Source organism: Melospiza melodia, chromosome 10 (genome assembly GCF_035770615.1).
Source record: "Melospiza melodia melodia isolate bMelMel2 chromosome 10, bMelMel2.pri, whole genome shotgun sequence".
NCBI classification, from domain to species: Eukaryota; Metazoa; Chordata; class Aves; order Passeriformes; family Passerellidae; genus Melospiza; species Melospiza melodia.
Genome location: NC_086203.1, coordinates 29,380,627 through 29,402,766, shown reverse-complemented (window position 1 = coordinate 29,402,766; position 22,140 = coordinate 29,380,627). Strand labels below are relative to the sequence as shown.

At 48.6% G+C, this 22,140-nt stretch overlaps 1 protein-coding gene across 2 annotated transcripts in view; it reads right to left on the bottom strand.

Annotated features, from left to right (window-relative positions):
• LOC134422679 (contactin-4) overlaps positions 1 to 21,755 on the bottom strand; it is a 259,070-nt gene extending 237,315 nt beyond the window's left edge. For both annotated transcript variants that reach the window (XM_063165043.1, XM_063165044.1), the window contains exon 1: positions 21,671 to 21,755. The gene's annotated coding sequence lies outside the window, so the exon portion shown is untranslated. The remainder of the gene's footprint in view (positions 1 to 21,670) is intronic.
• Positions 21,756 to 22,140: the final 385 nt, after the last annotated feature.

Genomic DNA, 22,140 nt, shown 5'->3' with positions numbered 1-22,140 from the left:
GGAGTCAGATTCATCATTCTCTCCCCTTGTCGGGATTGCCTGAATTTACAACAGGTGACAGAGGCGGGCAGGAGGTGACAGTGCTCTGAGTCAGCATCACTTTTCTGTGATTCCCAACATAACCATCCCCTAATTCCCATCCTGGAGCGCTCTCCCTGCTGCTGGCAATAGGACCCAGAGTTGTGATTAGCTGTGGAGAGGGGAATTTCCTCACCCTTCTGTCCCCTGTCATCCCTGATTCCCTCTCCTCAGCGCTCCATCCGCCGCCCCATTTACCACCACTGGTGCCGTGTATAAACTCAGCTGTAAACAGAAATTGTGGCAATTTTACACCTCCCGAATCCCAGGATTTTTTCATTATTTTGCCAACACACAAATCTGCCATCCATTCACACCACACCAGCAGTGGGTGCTCGGCTGATTGCTGGGACGTGTTTGTCCCTTTCTCTGAGGTTGTGCGTGCCCAGGGGGTTTGTGTTATCCCCGAGCTCATCCATGGCTGCACAGGAATAAAAGGATGTCTGCAGTGGCTGCTGGCTGATTTCCTATTGACTCCTCTTACAGGCTGAAGGTGTTTCTCATTACTTTCTGATAATGCAGCCAGGACAGCAATTTAGCAGCGCTGACCTTGTAATGATGTTTATTTATTTGTTCTCGCATTGAGGATGGGTTTTGTTACTCATTCTGGGGCCCTTGGGCTGATTTGGGATGATGGCATGGAGCAGTTCCTAGTATAGTTCCTAATGTATAAATTACTCTTTTTTCAGCTTAAATTCACCTGAACCTAAAAGCCAAACTCCTGCAGATTAATTAACACTTAATTAATGCCAAATTAGGCAGTTATGGGGCACTACAATGCAGGAAGAAAGCAGCAACCTGTCATTTCATATAATCCCTCACAACATCATGGCCAACCTCAAGAATTTATAACATAAATCTGCAAGACTTGAGTGTTTTTTTTTTCTTTCTGCTTTATGACCCCTTTTTTTTCATTTTATAATTAAACTTTTCAAACTTTATCCCGCAAATAGCAAGAAATGCAGTGTAAGTGGAAGGAGAAAGGACACCATGCTGTGCCTACAGAAATAATGAATTCCTCCTAGGGTTGTAAAGACATGTACTGATTAAAACTACAACTGCACCGTGCAAAAAGAGGCCAATTTGGTAGCCTAAATGGCTAATTTTTTATTATTTCCTTGATAAAGGTATAAATGGTGCCAGAAGGATTATTAGGAAATGAAGACTTAATTGTTTCTGAAGTTTTTTTACACCCCATAATGACGCACGAATGGATCCAATGGAAAGTGCTCAAAGACTGGACAACCTTGAGGAATCTCTCTCATGCAGAGCTGGATGCACCCGACATGAGATCCGGAGGATTTTCAGGGTGTTCAGAGAGTGAATTTCAAGCAGAATGGTAATTTTATGAGTATTTTTTCCCTGCTGGGAGCCACAATGATGCAGGATTATCGTGGCTCACATAACATGCCATTTTGGCAGGAGAAAAGTTGTTATTTCAAACTTATAACCGTATTACTCTTTTTTTTTTGGTCAGTAATTTATAAATCCAAACCAAACGCTCCAATAGCTTTAAAAATCTTTACTGGCATGTGAATGTTTTTCCCTGTGTATTTATGTCATTTATGTGCCATTTATGTACCATTTAAGTGTTTCTCCCTGTGCTTTCCCACCACACTCCTCCCAGCCACAGCCTGGGGGATCTTCACAGAATATCCTGAGCTGGAAGGGTCATCAAAGGTGCACAGGTCAGGCTGGGTATGGATGTTGCAGAGAACTGAACTGAGATTAAATTCAAAGTCTAAACTAACCCAGACCTAACTAGCAGAGAGAGAGGGGTCACAGACACAGCAGTGAGATCCCCAGCCCATGGTCATGAACACAGGGAGGGAGGGAGCTGAGGAACCCCCCCAGTGAGCAGCACATCAGCTCACCTGGAGCTTCAGTTCTGCTCCATGTGGGAAAGGAAGGATCACAAGAAAAGGTTTCATTTCCTCAAGGTGCAGGCTGCCCTATAACAGAGGCTGGACAGAGCTAAAGAATAAAAAAGGGATTTATTCAAAGGATCTCCTCCATGGATGCACCTTGGGCAGCACCAGAGCCCAGCCAGGGCTGCACCCAAGATGAACCAAAATGGCCCCAAAATGCACGGCCGGGCACGGGCTCTGTCCCTGGGATCAGCTCTGCTCCATTTGCACCTTGCAGTTCATTGTCCCATCCCAGCTTTAGCCCAGGCAGTCCCACCCTGCTTGTTTTTCTCTCTCCAGCCCACGGGGTTTGTGCTCCTGGGTTGAGATTTGGGTCATTTGTCCTTGGTGCCCAGCTGGAGCAGGAACTGTTTTGTGTCCCTGCTCTGTGCACAGAGCTCACCATCCCACAATATGAATCCCAGACCCACACACTAAAGCAGCACAGAATGTGAAAAACAGAAATGCAAAAATCTGAGGCATCAGAGGGATCAGAGCTGGAAGATGATGGCCAGGGCTTGGAGCACCCTGGGGCAGTGGAGGTGTCCCTGCCCATGGCAGGGGTGGCACTGGAGTGGCTTTAAGGTCCCCTCCAATGCAGACATTGCAGACCCATGTGCTGTCCTTGTGCAGTCTGTTAAATCCAGGGAGGAACCCGAGTGCAGAAGACAGGGCCACTCAACTGGAAACCTCTATTAATATTACAATTTTTTTTGCTTACAAAATACAACAGGATCGTGTCTGGGACCTGCAGGTCACACAGCTCGCTGGGCTGTGTCACCTGGGGGTTAACCACGTGTGATTAGCCGTGCCTCGTTAGAGGCATGACTGCACTAATTGATGGAGAGCTCCCGCTGCACCCGGTGACATTATTATTGCTGGGATTAAGCAAAGGTCCCTGCAGAGCAGCCAGAGCAGCGCTTCAGGAGCCTCTCAGATCCTTCCCCAGCACACTGAGGTGTCCCACACTGCAGCCACCAGCCTGCCAGTGACACAGGGGACCCTGCCACCCATCCTGGGGACACGGCACGGTGATCGGGAGAGCTGGGGGCTGGCAGGGACCAGGGCTGCTGGCACAGCATGGCAGCACCCTCTGGGACAGGGGACACCAGCTCTGGGACAGGCCACAGGAGCTCTGGGACAGGGGACAGCAGCTCTGGGACAGGGGACAGCAGCTCTGAGATAGGGGCAGGAGTTCTGGGACAGGGGACAGCAGCTCTAAGATAGGGGACAGGAGTTCTGAGATAAGGGATAGGAGCTCTGGGACAGGGGACACCAGCTCTGGGACAGGGGACAACAGCTCTGGGATAAGGGATAGGAGCTCTGGGACAGGGGACAGCAGCTCTGGGACAGGGGACAGCAGCTCTGAGATAGGGGACAGGAGTTCTGGGATAAGGGATAGGAGCTCTGGGATAGGGCACAGCGGCTCTGGGACAGGAGCTCTGGGACAGCCCTGTGACAGGGGAAAGGAGTTCTAGGGTAGGGGACACCAGCTGTGAGATGGGACAGCAGCTCTGGGATAGGGGACAGGAGCTCTGGGATAAGGGACACCAGTTTTGGGACAGGGGACAGGAGTTCTGGGACAGCTCTGGGATAGGGGATGGGAGCTCTGGGATAAGGGACACCAGTTTTGGGACAGGGGACGGGAACACTGGGACAGTTCTGGGACAGGGAACACCAGCCCTGGGACAAGGGACATGATCTTTGGGACGGGGAGCACACTGGCTCCCAGCTCCCTGCTCATTTGGGACACCCTGATGTCACCCAGGGCAGTGAGCTGCACATCCAGGTGTCCCTGTGCTGGCAGTGGCACGAGGACAGGGGACACAGGGACAGTGGCACAAGGACAGGGGACACAGAGACAGTGACACAAGGACAGGGGACACAAGGAGCAGTGATACAGGGACAGGGGACACAGGGACAGTGCCACAAGGACAGGGGACACAAGGAGCATTCAAACATCTCCTTCCAGCAAGGCCAGCTGGGAACCAGGCACTGATTTTCAGTTTGCAAATTATGAGTGTGAGAATATAAAGGCTCCCTTACAAAAGGGAGAGAGAGGGAGAAACAGAGCACATTTTCCTCATTCTTCAGCTCTATTATATCTCTCTGTAGGAGGTGAAAACTGGCAATTACTCCGGGAGATGCACAGGTAGGAAGATAGAACATAAATCAAAATAAAAAGAATCGGAATGCATTCTGCAGTTGTTCAATGGATATTTATTCAGCCAGGCTGCTTGGGAAGGCCTGGAACAGCACATGAGGTAAGTTTCTGGAATCTGCCTGGCAATCAGAAGAAAAGGAGATGAAGGGAAGCGATGATCCTACAGGCAGCACACGATCCAAACAATGCATTTGGAGAGGAAAAGGCTGGCACAGGTCATGTCGACACAAATAATATTTCTGCAAGGTGCAAGTGGTTCGTAATGAACACACGCATGAATTTGGGAGCACTGAAAGCAGTTTTATCCCTGCACTCCACAGGGATTTCATGGGAACAGAAGACAGCATTCATGTGAGGAACACACAATTTTAAAGACTATTCTTGCTTCAGAACCCCCAGACCTTTGGGTATCTGAAGGTCAGAATTCAGATGAACTCGCTGGAATTCATATTCATCAGGAAGAAACAAAGTAAGTCATGGGAAGGCCATTAAAAAAATATAATGTGCTTTTTTCCTCAGGAATGACTGTGAAATTGGGTGTCATGTATCTGACTTAATGCTCTAATGGGAGGACTGGGACACTGGGGGAGGATTTACAGGAAATATCTGCTCCTTATCTGATCAGAGAAGGAAACCAAAGTCCCACAGCCTGACACTCCAAGGTGGCTTTGCTGTCAACTTAAACCTCCAAAATTAACTATTTATCATTGGATTTAAACGCAGATCAGTCACATTGTTCAAGCTCAAAGACTCTCAGACCCCAAAGGAATAAACCGAAAAAAAAACCCACAAAGGCAGGCAGGAAAATACAGAGGCACACAAAAAATGAGGTGACCTGAGCATGAAACCCAACACCAGCCCTCAGGCTGGAAGTGGTGACAAACCTGCTCCAGGGCTGCTGCTACCAGAGCAAAACACCTCCAAGAACAATTTCTGTGTAAGAAATGATTCAGGAGATTGCCAGCTATCAAGAAATCGTTTGGGGAAAAAAAAAAAGAAAGAAAAAGTCTTTTTGGAAGGTTTCTCCTAATGGAAAATGCAGGAGCTCATCACCGGGGCCTCGCTTTTCAGGAGGAGCTGCAGGGGTTTGGCTGGGGCAGCTTTGCAGAGGGATTTTAGCTTAAAAGCAGCTCCTGGAAAACAACTGGGAGCACATCAAGGAGGCACAGGGGCACTGCAGGAGTGTCCAAAGGAGGAGGCAGAGGGTGAGAGCTGGGCTGGCCTGTGCAGGGAGTGCAGGACTTGGAGCTCCTTGCAGTTCCCAGTGTGGAGCAGAGCTGGGCTGATCCAGCCTCTGCTCCGTGCTGGAGCTGCAGGACATCCCCAGCCTCTGCTGAGGGTCATCCCAAGGATTTGCACCCCTACATTTGTTGGGATCATGTTCCATGAAATTAATGATACCGTTATATCATTGTAATATTATTATAGTGATGTTATTCAAGATACGAAAGCATCAACACCAGCAAAGCATGTACTCCTACTTTACACAAGCAATACACCTTTACTTTACACAAACTATTTACTCCTGCTTCACCAAATCTGCTGGTATTAACTCAAAAGAATTATGCCAAAATACCAATTTTCCAATACCAGGGAAATCAAAAAAATCGCAAGGCAGCAGCGCCTTTGCAGGAAAACCTTCAGCAGCACACTCGGGGTAGAGCAGAAAAGGAGGAAGGGTGAAGTTTCAAAAGCTGGTTTTAAATAATAGAAAATGTGTAAATATCCACCCAAGAGTCTGGTGAGGAGATCAGCGCTGTCTCCATGCAGGGCCTGGGGCTGGGGCACAGCTGGGAGCGATGCCTGCAGGGATGGAGCCACAGGCACAGGCTGCAGACAGGAACCCAGGGGAGAGGGGGGACCATGGATGTTTGCAGCTCCTCTGGTGGGATATTTCTAATGTAAATATCTGACAGACTGGGGACTGCAGCTTTTTACAAATTTTTTTTTTTTAGCATCAGGATAACTAAAATGAGATTGTTTATGCATGAATGAGATATCACAGCCCCAAAAAAGCTAAGAGTGAATGAATTCCCCTGCCTGCTGAGTTGGAGGATGAGGTCCCAGCTGAGGGCTGCTCATTGGGGTTTGTGCCTTAAGACAGCCCAGACAAACCTTTAATTCCTCCTTCCTGCCCTAATTCCTTCTCAGCCCCACTGGTCCAGCCTGAAGGATGCAGATCCTCCCTGGACCAGGATAGTTACAGCCACTGAATAATCTGATCCTTCCTCAGCTGCACTGAGGAACTCAGAATCTGCTGCTCAAAGCTTTTCTCTACTTCCACCAGCACAAGAGTCCAGGATGCTCTGTTAAATACCCTACAACCATTAAATAACCCAGGAAGTGCTACTTGCACATGGTGAAAATCAATTATCCCAATGCATCAGCATTTGGCAGCTTCTCTATCACCCTAAAAAAGGCCAAGCTGCCAGCCCAGAGAGGGTTTTTTAAAATAATCCTAATTATTGGGCTTTTCCAGCTTTGTTTCAAGAGCACAAGGCTCTCCATCTCGGATGGAGGAGGAATGTGCCTTTGCCCAAAACAATATGCAGCGTGAAGGAAATTCAAACTGACACCATTTCAAGACAGCAAAGACAAACTGATTTAGCAACTCTGACAGGCATTTATAAGCAAAATAAAATGCGAATCTAATTTTGGCCTCCTGCACCGAAATAATGTGCAGCATGGTTTGATGTCATAACATGAATATTTCATCCATGAACAGCATCTTGTTTGGGAGGGAGATTTCTCCAGACACCTGTGGGAGATGGAGGAGGCTTCACTGCTCTGAGTAACCTGGGAGTAACTTTTAGACCCTTATTGACTTTTTTAACTGTTTTGCCAGATGTCAATATGCAAAAGTAAAAATCATGGCTGAGCCTTTAATTGTAATTAATGGCTGTATTGATCAGCTAAGCCCTGCCTTGCCTCACGTCACAAAACCTGCTGGATTTCAGAAGGTTCCCTGCCAAAAAGTGCTTTATCCCCATGGCTGGGAGTAAAATGAACTCTGCAGCCCATTCTTTTTCAAGGCACATTGATGAGGAGCAGAGCAGTGAACTGGGGCAAAGTTGGGCATTTTCAGTCTCCAGAGCATTTTGTTTTGATTTGCATCGAGTTTCAAGGTTCAGCAGTTTAACAGCCAGCACGGCCACCTTCTCATTTCCTTCATTTCGAGTCTCGAGCAAAAAGCATCACAAATTTCCATCTCCAGGAGGAAATCAATCCCAAATTCCACCTGGCAGTTCACCAGGGTATGGAGAGAACCAGCCCAGCTACTGCTGGAGTTTACGCTGAGTTTTGGCACCAAACATTTGCACAGCCCTTGAAGTTGCTCAGTTTGCGGCCTGAAAAACAAGCAGCGAAGAAGATGCACATAATTTAAATGACACTGAATATTCAATAATGGAAATGACTCAAATATTAGAAGCTCTTTGATGGGTGTTTCTGGGGGAGCTGCGTTTGTCCTTGACCTTTGCTTACTCGTTACTTTGTCTACGCATAATTAACACATCCATAATATCACATAAATGCCACTTATTGATACTGTCCCAAGGGCAGCTGGTTATCTGGGAAGAACACGGCCACATTAACATTTCCTAACTCATTTAGCTCCCCTTGCACATTAAACTGAGGAAAGCCATTTGTCACACCACCCCGAGATGTGTTTTAAGCAGGCAATATTTAACGAGGTAATGGTGTGAGTGTTGTCAGGGCACGGTGACAATCATTTAAAGGGACAGCTCTAACGAGGGCAGCCTGGAAGGACTCGGGGTGGAACCACCTGGAGATTAAACACAGAGCTTGGGAATGTCATTTCCGCCCTGATTTTTCACACTTGTTCCTCATTTAGCCACAGCAAGTGGTGATGGAGCTGGATAAACCCCTGGTCAGCGACCTGTGCCCTCTCCAGGGGTGACATCCCCCGAGGTGCCAGCTCAGCAAAGGTGTGAGGTCACCAGGAGCTGAGGTGTTTGATGGCATTCCACAAAATCTCACCTCCAGACCTCACTGCATCTCCTGCAGCAAGGCCAAGCCCAAGAGGTTTAAGGAAAATAATAATAATAATAATAATAATAATAATAATAATAATAATAATAATAATAATAATAATAATAATAATAATATAATATTGCATCCTCTTTCCCTCCAGAACACATCCTCCATTATTCATTGACACACAAATAAAATATTCGGGGCCACTTCAGATTTTTTCGAGCATTTCGTTCACTGCGCTTGACTTTTATCTGGGAATTATTTTTAAAGACTTCCCTAACAAATCTCTGATAAAACACATGTCAGCACTTTGGCAGGGCTGGCAATTTCTTTTTTCAAGTTAAATTTAAAAATGGAAATTGGACTAATTAATTACTTCAGATGGAAGAAGGGAGGAAGATTTCAGCACAGGGCTGAAATGAAACAATGCAAGAAGGAATTGGGCATTTCCAGGGATGGAGCATCCTCTGGACCAAGCTCAGCTACAAGTATGGCTCTATAAATTATTAAATTATTAAATAATCCCTACTAAAAGCTCAGTGTTTCCAAGTCAGAATCTTCCTGTTCAAGAAGAAAGGCAGAGAAAAAGTGCTTGGTAAACAGACAAGGAATGTACTCCATGAGGCTCCACCAGGGAAAAGGAAAATGAATAAAAGCCAGAAGCTGCTACCAGGTTTTCATTTTGTACTTCTACAAAAGAAGAAGGAACAGAAATGAAATATAACCAGTGGATAAGGAGCAGGTGATGTAAGGAATCAATACCCAAGTTATCAAATAACACAGCTGACTGCTAGAATAGAGCAGATCCTGCAGCATAACCTGCATTTCAGTATTAAAAAGTGAAAAAAAAAATCAAAAACAGCCCTGGGCAAATACTGGATTTTTCCCTGCTGATGTTGATTTAAAAGATGCAAATTCATTCAGGCTGCAAGGTTGGGGAGTGACTGTTAAACCTGCACAGCAGTGACCATTAAACACAATAGCAGCAATTACACAAAGGGAAACAGTTTTCCTTGGGAAAAGGAAACTGTGCACCATGGAAACCTCTCCCTGAGCTCGATCACCAAGTTCAAATGAGGAAATAAAGTGGGAAAAGTTTTACCCTCTTTTTATTTGGATACTGGGGGCAGAGCTGTCCCTGGTGTGTTTTTTTAAAAGTGTGAGACAGGAGTTGTCAATCCATAGGAATAAACCCACAAACTCCTCACAAATCCAAAATCGTCCATTAGAAATTCTCAGCTTCTTTTTGGGGGGAAAAGTGCTGAAACAGGCTAACCTGAAAAAGAAGTACAGCACAAACAGAGCAAGTGTGTGACTTGCCCAACCCTCCCTGCTTAATATTCCTCTGCTCTGGCAGGACCTGCACAGAAAATGCATCTGGAAGTGTCCAGGGTGTGTGACAGGTTCCTGACAGATGATGGATGGATCAAACCCAACAGCTGGAATGCAGAATGATCAGGTTCAGCAATGAGGGGATGAGTGACGGTGGCCAAGGAGATGAACACAGGGGGGACCTTGCAGCAGAAGCTGCATCACCTGTTCCTCCATGGAGAGGATAATGGATGAGGTGACAACAGCAGCAACTCATTGCCAGCCACGAATATGGGCTTGAAAAAACCCTCTCAGTGCTTTTGTGTTTGTGTCAGCAGCCTTGGGAACTCGTGGAGGGGTTTTGAGGGTTCTGAGGGGCTGTGCTGATTTGCCATCGGGTTTGGGAGCTGGAAATGCTGCCCTGGACCCAGCCCAGCATCACCCTGGAACAGGCTGCTTCAGGTTAGCCCTTTTCAGCACTTTTTCCCCCACAGAGAAGCTGGGAATTTGTAATGGATGATTTCGGATTCCAAAGCCATCAGAGCCACCTCAAAGGCAGTTCCATGATTTCTAAACAAGCTCAGCTTCAGAAAAGGATAAGGGAGTGTTTAAATGTGTAATATGACCCAAAGAGCAAAAGGATTATAAAAAATAGAGAGAAGGGAGAAAAGGCATTTGGGATCAAAGCATATTTGCTGCTCTGACCACTTCTGGAGCTCTGAGAATTCTGAAGAATTTGGTATCTTGTGTCATTACTGAAAACAAACAGTCCCATAAGTGAGTTCTCAGGAGTGTCCTGTTTCACTGATATCCCACCAGCCAAAGGAACAGCTCCATGGGAAGTTTCCAGAAAGCAGAAAGTTCCTCTGAACCCCAGCACATCCCTGGCTCTCCTCAGGCTGCTCCCTGCTAAGCCCAGCCTAACCTGTCTGCTATTTCCAGCTAATAGATTAAGCCATTTGCAGCAGTGGAATATGAGGAGCCTCCAGCTCAGACACATTTCCTGATTTCCTGCCCCTCCTGCAGCACTAATTCCACTTCCCTGCACATCCTGCCTGTCCCAAGCACATCCTTCCTCCACCCAGCCTCAGACCACAGCCCCATTAAGCAAACCATGGATGCTCATTAGCTGCTGCTCCTGCTGCTCTTTGGTCTCTCTTTGCCTTTTCTTCCCAACTCACACGATATTTGGGTGGGGAACTTGGAATTCTTTGCCTCTTGCACTGTCTCACACACCCTGGCAGGTGTTCTGGGAAGTGCAGCTATTCCAGTTGGGTCATTTATTTATAAACATTTACAAAAATTATACAAAAGCCAAAACAGCCTTGGGTTACTTGGCCACCTTCAGCTCACAAACAGCAATGACAACTTTCCCGCTCTCTCCTTTTCAGATTATGAATTTAAGAGGGATTCCCCTTTTGATTTCTTCCTACAAAAGAATCCAAAGAGGCTGAACAGAATAAAAAGGACTTGGATTGGCAGGACAAGGGGGAATGGTTTCCCACTGCCAGAGGGAAGCAGGAGATGGGATGTTGGGATATTGGGATATTGGGATATTGGGATGGAATCCTTCCCTGTAGGGTGAGGAGGGGCTGGGATGGAATTCCAGAGCAGCTGTGGCTGCCCCTGGATCCCTGGCAGTGCCCAAGGCCAGGCTGGACACTGGAGCTGGATCACCTGAGACAGTGGGAGGGGTCCCTGCCATGGCCCTGTCCCTAAAATCAGATGATCTTCAAGGTCCATTTCAGCAAAAAACCATTCTGAGATCCTCTCAAGTTATTTTTTCCAAGTGCTGAGTTAATCCTGTGGGAAATCAGTGGAATTCAAAGGGCTTTTTTCCCCCCAACTAAACACCTATTCAGCTCCTGTTCATCTGAAACTCGGTTTACTTGAGCAAGGCTAAAGAAATCAAGCTGTCCATCAATTATTTAAAGTGTTTGGCCCCGATCATGGCTCCACACTTAATTTCACCACAGCCTTAAAGCTGGAATCTTCCAGAGCCAGAGGAAAGAAAAGGCCTGGATTGACTTTTGGGGTGAAATGAGTTGTTTTGGGTGCTCTGAGCAGAGGGTGGGGATGGATCCAGAGCTGGGCAGGGCTTTTTCCCTTCCACTCCCTGAGCTCCACCACCTCCATCAGAGCTCTGAGCGGGACTTTGGGGCCTTCTCAGCAGAGATCCTGAAATTCAGATGTAGAAATTTCAAATAAAACCTCAGGTATATAGTTATATCTATATAAAAGTCTACTCAATGATATAAAAATAGAAGTGTAGCTAACACTCCAAATCCTTGTCCTTACAAGAAGGGGAGAAATGCATTCTTCTGTTCCATGGAATTTAATTAGTTCCTAAATTTAGGTTCTGTCAGTAAAGTTACAGAGGATTCACTGCAGTTGGATTTAAATATTGGGTGATATTTTATATTTCACACAATGCTAATGGATGACATTACCTTCATATAGATATTGTCAAGTATTTCTGTGTGAATTCTTGGGTCTATTCACAATGTTTTAGTCAGCTAAATCATATTTGATTGCATTAAAAAAAAAACACTTTCAGTCCCAGATATTTGTTATTTGAAAGGAAGAATTCAGCGAGACCCTGAATCCCATGAGCTGGGAGAGACTGATCTAAAGCAAAACCACAGGTGCAAAAATAATTAAATCTTTTAAGCATCAGAGTTATGATGCAATCCACAGGGGAGAAGCAGAGAAGTCAGTGCTGAAATTCCTCCTCTGATATAAACTTATTTCTTCCAATTGCTCAGTACCTTAAAATTCAAAGAATTTGGCAGAACTTTCTAGAAATTCCAGCACTTCAATATCTCAGTATCTCTGAGCATTTTGTGCACCTCAGTTCTTCATCTGCAGGAGAACAGCACAGAATCAGCTCAGGAGAGCTCCCCAAGGGCCATCAAACACCTGGAATTCAAAGTCCATTCAGTAAGAAGGGTCAAGCCATTCTCCAGTTTGGCTCCAGCTGCTGCTGCCCCAAACTGCAGAATTCCCAAGGTATTTTCTTGGTATATATTCCAAGGTATTTTCTCCTGGAGATGCTGAGTTGAGACAAAATTGAGGCCAAACTTACTCAAAATTCGCCCAGATACAGGATCTGCCACCTCAGGCTGCTGCAGCTTGGGAAGGGTTTTATAAATCCTCCAAGAGCATCTCTCCACCTTCTTTTTAAATTATTTTGTTTGCTTTATGGAGCAGATTCACTCAGCTTAAACTCCTTTGCAAGCTCTGTGCCACACACAGGGAGAGCAGCTGGATGGTGAAGGACTAGAAATGCCATTTTCAAATGTGACCCCAAAGTTCATTTTTGGCAGATGGGATTTTCCAGGTACAGAGCTGAGCTCCCTCCATAATATCTGAACTCAATTTAAGCTTGATCTATAAGATTATTTTCATTCCAACCCCTTTGGACACTTGCAACAACAACATTTCCCTTCTCCCTACACGGATTTAATTTGGTCATGCACTGCAACTCTGCTTAGAAAGCTGCTTAGTGGCAATGTTTCAGAAATCTGAATCAAATTTTCCTGAGTGAAATAAAATTAGTTATCGAGGAAAGGATAATCCACTTTTCCAGGGGCAGTGGTTCCATATTTTAGTAATGGTTCAAAAATACAATAATAATCCTAATAATGAAATGGCTCTGAGATAGAGTGAGTGCTGATGGCAGGCTGGATGTGGGAGCAGTCTGTGGGATAAACTGGGAGTGACTGGGAGAACTGGGCCACAAACCCACAGATTTACACCAGAAACCTCTAACTTTCTGAATGCTCTGGGCCTGGAGAGCTGCAGAGCCATTTTAACCCTCTAGAAGTGTGAATTCAGAGCTCACAGAGCTGCTGATGTGGCCAAACCCTGCAGGGTTTGATGGTGCTGAGCAGATCCCCAGCTCTGCTCATTTTCGGAGCCCTTTTGGTGCCTCTCCCACAGCTCCAACCCAACCCTCTAACTTCCAAACCCTGCAGGGTGATTAAACCAATTACCAATGTACTAATTGCACCATGAAGGGCTCGGTAATTCCCAAAATCCAAGTTCCGGGAGCTGCTGGCAAACAAGGTCACCCTGGCACTGCACTGCCCAGAGGTCAGAGCATCATCTCTCCCCATCCCTAATTCCTCAGCGATGCCCTGCCCACCACCAGGCCAAGGAATTTGGGAACCCAGAGAGGAGTGGGACCTTCTCAGGAGCTGGGATCATCCTCCAGCAAGAGAGGCAGGATCAGGAAAAAAGGGTGAGAGCAGAATCATGGCCAGGGAGATGACCTGACACGGAATTCCAGTTGGAAAAATCCCCTAAAACCACAAAATCCAACCATTTCCCAGCACTGCCAAGGCCACCAGTGCCACGTCCCCAAGTGCCACACCACCAAAGGTTTTAAATCCCTGCAAGGATGTTCCAGCACTCCCTGCTAATTGGGAAGTGATCAAGCATCTGCTCACAGTGCACCTTCCTTGCCAGTGGCAGAAATGACCAGTGGTGGCTGGTGACCTGTGTCCGTCACAGCGTGACAGCATCAAATCTGGTGAAACTTTCTCAATCAAACCCTTTTTTTGTGAACCCTCACTAAAAAAAAAAAAAAAAAAAAAAAAAAATCCAAATAATTGGAACGATGGCATGATGTTCCCAGGAGAGCCCACAGGGTTTTATCCCCACTTCCAGCAGGAGTGGGAAGCAGCAGTCCCAGCCAGCTGGGCTCTCCCCATCCCTCTGGGAATGCCCACTCCAAACCCACACAATTTCTGTGGAAAGCCCTTGGCCAGGGAGACCACACAGGCTCCATTCAGCTGAGCAAGCAAAGCTGGGAACCCATTAATTTGCTGGGTGAGTTATGGTTCCCTGCAGCACCTTTTGTTCACTGTCAAGGTTCTGCAACAATGACAGATGCAGCTACAGCCAGCCCAGAACTCCAGAATTTGATCTCCTAAATCATGCCCGATATTAAATGTCTCAGCAATAAGCCTGGCAAATGAATTCCTCTGGAGCTCACTCTTGGTGCTGAGCACGAGGCAGGAGGGACTCCCCACACAGCTCCCCATTGTTCCCTGGGAAATTATGCCATGGAAATCATCCCTGGAAAGGAACCAGAATGCCAGGGAAGCTCACACAACTTCCAGCGGCTGCTAAAAGGAGCTGCAAATCCACCTGGACCAGTGAGGCAGCGCTGTGGGGCATTAGGAGCTCACCCATCCCAGTGTTCATAGCAGGAGCTGGACTTGCGTGTAAAACTCCCACTTACCCTAGTAAATAAACAGCAAAGACTGCAGCAAAATAAAGAACCAGGGGAGCACAGGCAGAATGCTTAAGCAGCAAGACACGGGCTGGGTTTCAGTCTGGCTCTTCTCAACCTCAGTATTAATCTTTTTTTTTCCTTTTTGTTTTTTTCCTTTTTTTTTTTCTTTCTTTTTTTTTTTTTTTTTTTTTTTTTTTTTTTGTTTAAAACCATCTCCTTCCTTCAGCCACAGCAGTCAAGAGAAGTGAGCAAATTCCACCTCAACCCATTTATAAAGAGCACAGAGCTGTTCAAAGGAATCCTCGCCCAGAGCAGATTAAGGCACGCAGAGGGTGGAACAATTGCTACTTCATTTTTAATTTCTCCCAATCACCATCAGATAGATGACAGTGCTCAGCACAGGAAGGATTCTGCAGGCTCCATAAACAATAGAGGTATTACCCATTATCACACAAGTACAAATTAGTTTGACCTTTCCAGCTTTTTCATATGAGGCTTCCTTTTTTCCACTTGACTAGAGAAAATATTGAGTCAAGCCATGCTCTGCACTCTCCCTGCTCAGATGTGTTTGACCAGTGTTTCTTCCCTAAATCTGCAATTAGAAGAGACCCATTAAACACTGAATTCACCCGTGCTGGAATTCTCTGGCTCACCCAGCACATTCCTGGGGCTCTCCCAGCCTCACTCCTGGGGCTGCTTTTCCCATGGGGGATAAATGTGGGATCTGAGAATTTCATTTCAGGCAAAGCTGGGAGGAGCTGCTGGGCAGGGAGAGAGGGAAAACAGCAGGGGGAAAGCAAGGGGGACACTGAGCACAGAGCCCCAGCACTGGCAGGAGAGTACAAAGAGGAACATCATGCCTTTTTGCGCCAATCCCTCAGATTTAGGGACGCTGAGAAAATTATAGCGTGGTGATTGAGGTTAGAGGAGTTAAATCCCCATCCCAGCTAAAGTCTTATCCTAGGCCATGGAGCAGGGCATTCCTGGGCACTGCCTTAGCCCAGGGGATGGAGCAGGGTGTTCTCTTTGTCCTGCCTTAGCCCAGGGGAAGGAGCAGGGCATTACCTGGGCACTGCCTCACCCCAGGGGATGGAGCAGGGTGTTCTCTTTGTCCTGCCTTACCCCAGGGGAAGGAGCAGGGCATTACCTGGGCACTGCCTTAGCCCAGGGGATGGAGCAGGGTGTTCCCTGAGTCCTCCCTCACCCCAGCCCATGGAGCAGGGTGTTCTCTATGTCCTCCCTCACCCCAGGGGATGGAGCCCAGGGCATTCCCTGTGTCCTGCCTCACCCCAGCCCATGAGCAGCTGCCAGTGCCCGGTGCTCCGCGGTTCCAGCTCCGAGGGCTGAGTGCTGCCACCCTGTGGGACCCGTGTGGCTCCTGTGCGAGCCTGGCGCTGCCGGGATGCTCAGCACACACCTGAGCTTGGGATGCTGGCAGGGCTCAGAGGAGCGATCCAGCTGCTCCCAGACGAGCACGGCACTCTGGGATAAATCCTGGCAGCTGATTCGGGAGCTGGGGATGTTTATAAATAGGATTTAGAACAAAGAGGTTACTGAGTTCTGAGCGGAATAAGAACAGATGTTACAATCCAGGCTCATTTGTAAGGCAGAGGTAACTGATGAATTTACACAATCCCTGTTTACTCACACAGATCCAGGCCTGGGTGGAAATCCTGCTCTGTGCATCACCCACAGCACAGAAATTCAGCCTGGAATCTCTCCTGTGCTCTGCTTCATATTTCATTCATTTCTGCTTCCAGCTATACATGCACAACAGAGGGCATGATACATCTCCCTAATTGAACAATACAGATCAATTAAATATGAAAAGTCGTTCTTGGACTGAAACCCTCTCAGGCAAATGTTCTGCTCTTATGCTAAGTAACTCTTTTAAAAAGCTGGGAGATGAGTGCTGCTCAGAGGGGGATTTATTTTATTTATTTTTTTTTAAAGACTGGGAGAAAAAGCCCAGAAAGATTCATCCATTCATTCATGACAAGAGGAGGGAGTTTTGACCACTGAGCAAGGTAAAACATCTTATTTGATGAAAGATCCTCAGTGCTGTTTGTGTGAAGTGAAGAACCCTCTGTGCTCTGCAGTGATCACCCAAACCACAGCCATGGATCAAACTGGACAAAGATCTCTCTGCTCCAGCTATAGAAAGGTGTGGAAATGAGCAAAAATGAGCGGTGGGGATCATTAACAGGAGCTGCTCAAAGGGAAAGCTGTGCCCTGAGCAGCCCCAGCAGCGCTGGGGCTCTCCCTGATGGTTTTTTGGGTCTCCACACTCCCATCACGGGCAGCAGAGAGATGCAAATGCGTTTTGTTGTGTGGAAGCCTTCCCAAATAACGCCCTGTGATCTGAATAAAAGGAGTTTAATGGTTCAAATCCCACAGGTAGGTCACTGCTGTGCACCACTGGCACTAAATCACCCTCACAGGAGAGGTTTGTCCACCACAATCACCCAGACTGTCCTCTGCTCCCTTCCCCAGCTCTAATCAAATGCAGCGACCTGCTGACCCTTATGCAAATTGCCCTTAAACACCACATCTCTTCCTCGGCTAAACATTTATATCAATAAATGATAAACACAGATTTCGCCCGAGGCCAGCAAAGATACAGCACTGTCAGAACTCCTGGCAAAGCAAATCAGTCTGGAGCCAGGAGCTGCTCAGCTCAGCTCTCCTGGAAAATGGGGAGAAAACCAAGATTTACTGGTGGGTCTTTCAAATAGAAATTGGGGAAATAACACATGGGAGGGTTGGGTCTCACTGAATCCAAAACCCAAAGAGGAGAAAAGGTGGGGAGGAATCATCCTGGGGCTTTGCATTTATCTTTATTATAACTTATCTCAGCAGGACTGGGTACTGGATAGATCAAACATGAGTAAGGGTGTCTGGCCAGATCTGAGACATCTCCAGCAAGTCCTCAAGGAATGCAGCATCAGCAGCTGAACCACTGGGAGCTTGAGGAAGAACTAATAGAAAAAACAAACGTGGCAGAACCTCGTTTTTGAACCCTTAAACACAATTTTAAAAATAAATCCCTACCATATTTTGAAAATTTAACAGTGATATTTTGAAAATATGACTGCAGATGATTTTTTTGAGTCCTTCTGAAGTGCAGTGAGTGCATCACTTACCTCACTGGAGGCCACATGCTGATACATCTGTGCTGTGATTATGACCCCAAGCAAAAATCCCAATTTATGTCACAGAGTCAAAACTTCCCCCTTCTGCTGCACCTTCCTGAAGCTGAACTCTGCACCTGCCAGCCACCAGATTGTTTAAAAACGCTCTGACCCTGATGCTTCTGAGCCTTGACCTCCACTGATCTAACCCAGCAATTAAAAACACCCCAAAAACTCACTCTTTTTCTTGTTGTCAGGTTGGGATAGATTCTTACCCTGCAGATTGAGATAAAATGACTGCACCCAGGGAACAGCAAAGCAGGGAGTTATTTCCCAACATCCCCACCTTCAGAACCCTGTTTAGCAGCAAACACTGCTCCCTTGGTTCACAGGGAGTGAGAAGCTCGTGTGTGAGAGGATGAGAAGCAGATTTGACACAGATTTGACACAGATTTGACACATTTCCTTTGAATACCCCCAGATTTGGTGGCTGCTGGGAGGAGGGGGAGGCAGGCAAGAGCTGTGCACTGGCGTGAAACAGTAAATCAGCAGGGTGTCATCATTATGGATTTGCTTTGCTAATAATAAAAAAGAATGAATCACTGCTGTCATGATACCCATGTCTGCACTGGAGAAACCACGGTGCTGAGGATGTGAGCAGGGCTCAGCCCCAGCTGGCACTGTGGATTTGGGGTGATTTGGGAGGAAATCACCAACACTTGGCTGTGTTTGTGATCACCTCCCTGCCAGGGGCTGCGCATCACTCACCCAGCCAGCAGCACAGGCTCCCAGTGGGAGGGAAAATTCCCAACTGTTGCACCAAAGGCTCTTCAAAGGGAGCTGGATCCCCTTTGTGACAGCGGGGCTGAGCACTGGGCAGCCCCACATCAAAGCAGAGAGACAGAAATGCACACACTGCTCCAGGTCATCCCAGGCCACACAGGGCAGGTGTGGGAAGAAACCCCAGACTTGCTCTATTCTAACAGGGCTAAAAATAGAGCTGTGATGATTTATGAACTTTCAAAGGCAGCGGAGGATTTTTAAGCAGCAGCAGCAGCTTCTGCTCCGTCTGCATCCCTCGGCGCCAGGGCTCCGTCCACCCTGCTCTGATGGGATCCAGCCCCTCCAGAATGCTCACCAAGCACAATTAAACAAGACCACAAGAGCAAATAAAAAGGCAGAGATCTATCTGTCTTGTGGGTATTATCATTCCCTCACTCTGCCTCCTCTTTACCCCTGAGTTTCAAATATTCTTTTTTTAAATCAAGTTAACTCCACAGAACTGCCATACAAAGCCAAGGTACATAAATCACGTGGCACCTGAATATTTACAAAATCACTCAGAAGTTTTGCATGTCTGTGAGAAATTTTGTGTGAGCTCACCCCTGATTTCCATCTGTCCCCAATGGGGTAACACACAAGTGAATTTGAAACCAAGGAAATGTTAATTCCAGTAAAGACAGACCTGGATAGCAACAAGAAAGACTTTCATGCATGTCCGAGTTTGGGCACCAAGGTGGGCTCCCTGTCACTGCTGCTGTCCTTCCCTCTGGAATAAAAGCTCCTCAGCCACGGGCTGGCAATCAGCACCAGGAATCAATCACTGCAGGGATTAACTGGAAAATCACGGCACGACTCCCTGGAGGAGGATGGCTGAGTTTCAGGGACACCCACCCCATGGGCAGAGGTGTCCTTGTGTGGCCAGGGTAGAGGACACCTCACCCTCAGCATCCCAGGTGAGCCCAGGTGAGGGCTGGCAGCCCCACACACCCCAGTTAACCCATGGAGAGCCGGGCTTTGCAGGCTGCATCACCTCAGCCCGTGCTCAGGGATGCTGCCTGCACAGGTGAGCTGCTCCTCTGCCGTCATTCACATTCCCAACACACGTTTTGTCACTGTGGAGAGCAGGACCAGCTTAAAATTCCAGGAGGGCCAGACGCGCTGGGAGAGAGCTCAGCTCCTCTGCAGAAGGATGGGGAAAATCCTTCCAGTGGCAGAGTTTTGCCAGGATCATTGAACTCCAGCTACCTGCAGGCACACCCTGCTTCCCTGCACTCCCACCACCCAACAGCTGGGGGGTTTTGAGGCAGGAGACCCTCAGAGCCTCCCAAAGGTGTTTAGAAACACAGCCAGAGTTTGGGGTGCAAAGGGACGTTTCCTGAAATCCCCCAAATTCTTGTCAGAGGGTTCAGCTGTGCCCGGAGTTCAGCACGGGAGGGAGAGGTTGCCGCTCGCCAGTGGAAGCCATTGTCTCCAGCAGGCTGCCAAGGGGAAATTAGCAGTGTGCACACCTCTAAATGAGGCTGTACAGCACGGAAAAGAGGGATTAGCCATGTAAAGTCAGTCCTTTTGGTATTAGATTAAAGAGGGGAGGTGACTTTGAAGGATTATTCAAGAGCCATTTAAGCAGTTTGCAGGGACTTACAAACTGCGGGGTAAAAATGCAGCTCCCTCAGGTCCAGAAAAGAAGAGAAATTCAGTTTCCCGGCCAGGAAAGCAGCAGGAAAAGCTGCTGGGAGAAGTGCAGGCCCCCAGCACGCTCGGTGCTGGCTGTGGAGCCCGGCTGCAGCATCACCTGCACACCTGGGCTGGAGCTGCTGCGGGAGAGGAGCGGGGAAGGGGCTCCCAGAGCACGGGGATGGGACACGGCATCCCCCGGGCACCCTGGCAGCACGGGCACAGCCGGACACCCACCCACTGCGGGCACGGGGTGCGGGAAAGGAGCTCCGGACTATCGCGACCATCACGAGCGGAGCGCCGCCAGTCCCTGCTCCCACCCCGGTGATTTATCCGCTGGGATGCGGGTCCTGAACCGAGCCATGGAAACCGGAGGATCAGCCACAAAACCTGATTTGTGCCTCCAGCCAAACGCGCCCTGCTTCCCCGCACCTCCGGGTGCCTCATCAGCGTGCCGGCTCTTAATCCCCTGCCCACATTAATCCAGCCAGGGAGAGGAGTACGTGGCTCCAAGACATCAGACTGCTCCATGGAACGAGCCCTCCTCGGGGGAAAAAAAACCTCCTTTGGCTTGGTCTAAATTAAGGTGACGGGTAATTAGTATGTACGATACAAACTATTGCCACTTGTTATGCAAGCAGCATCTTTCAATTTGTAGTTTCGAGAGCAAGCCGCTCCTGTCTGGGATAAATAAAACAACACGCTGCGGTATGTTGCTCACGACACGGGAGCAGCAGCAGCCTGGGGAAAGCAAAAGGAGCCTCAACTCCAGCCGGGAACGCGGCTGGAGCCGGCAAAAAGTTCTGCGTGCGCCTGGAGCAGCCTGAGGGGAGCATCCCCGCGCCCGCATCCCGGGATGCTGCTGCTCTCACTGAGGGATGCTTCTGCTCTTATTGAGGGATTATCCCCGCTCTCACTCGGGGATGCTCCTGCTATCATTCAGGGATGCTCCCGTTCTCACTCAGGGATGCTCCTGCTCTTATTCAGGGATCATCCCCACTCTCACTCGGGGATGCTCCTTCTCCTGTCCGGGGATGCTGCTGCTCTCACTCAGGGATCATCCCCTCTCTCACCCGGGGGTGCTCCCGCTCTTACCCGGGGATCATCCCCACTCTCACTCAGGGATGCTCCGCACGCAGTTCCGCTCCGCGGCAGCTCCGCGCTCCGGTGGCACCGGGGGTCCCTGCGGGCTCCGCTCCCCTCCGGCCGCGCCTCCGCTCCGCAGCGCGCCCGCGCTCTCTTCCCCCGCGCCGCAGCCTCGCTTGAAAATCCCTTATTTACCTCCTATTTATTTTTTTTTTCCTTAAATCCCGTTTTAAATCCGCCTCCCTCCCTCCCTCCTCTCCTCGCCGTAGCGAGCCGTGCCGTGCCGAGCCGCGCTTACCTGCCCGGGGCGGGGGGCTCATGCCCGGCGCGGCTCCGCGGTGCGGGCGCTCCCGCGGCCGCAGCATTGAGCGGCAGCGGCGGGGCCGGGCGGGCTCCGCGCTGAGCCCACCCACCCCCGAACCGCCGTGCGCGGGGGGCGGGCGGGGCCGCCTTAACCCTTCCAGCCCCGCCGCTGCCCGCCCGGAGCCCGCCCCGAGCCGGCCCCGCATCCCCTGCCCTGCCCCGGCCGGCTGTGCTGCAGCCCAGGTGCGGCTCTGTCCGCGGCTCCGAGCCCGTTCCCGTCGTGATCCCCGCTTTTCCCCATCCCCGAGCAGCCCCGAGCCCGCTCCCGTCCCGCTCCCCGCTTTTCCCCATCCCCAGCCATCCCCGGTCCCACTAGGGGAGAGCACAGAAGCCCGAATTGCCGCTCGCGGCTTTTTTCTTCTTCTTTTTTTTTTTTTTTTTTTTTTTAATTTATTATATTTTTTA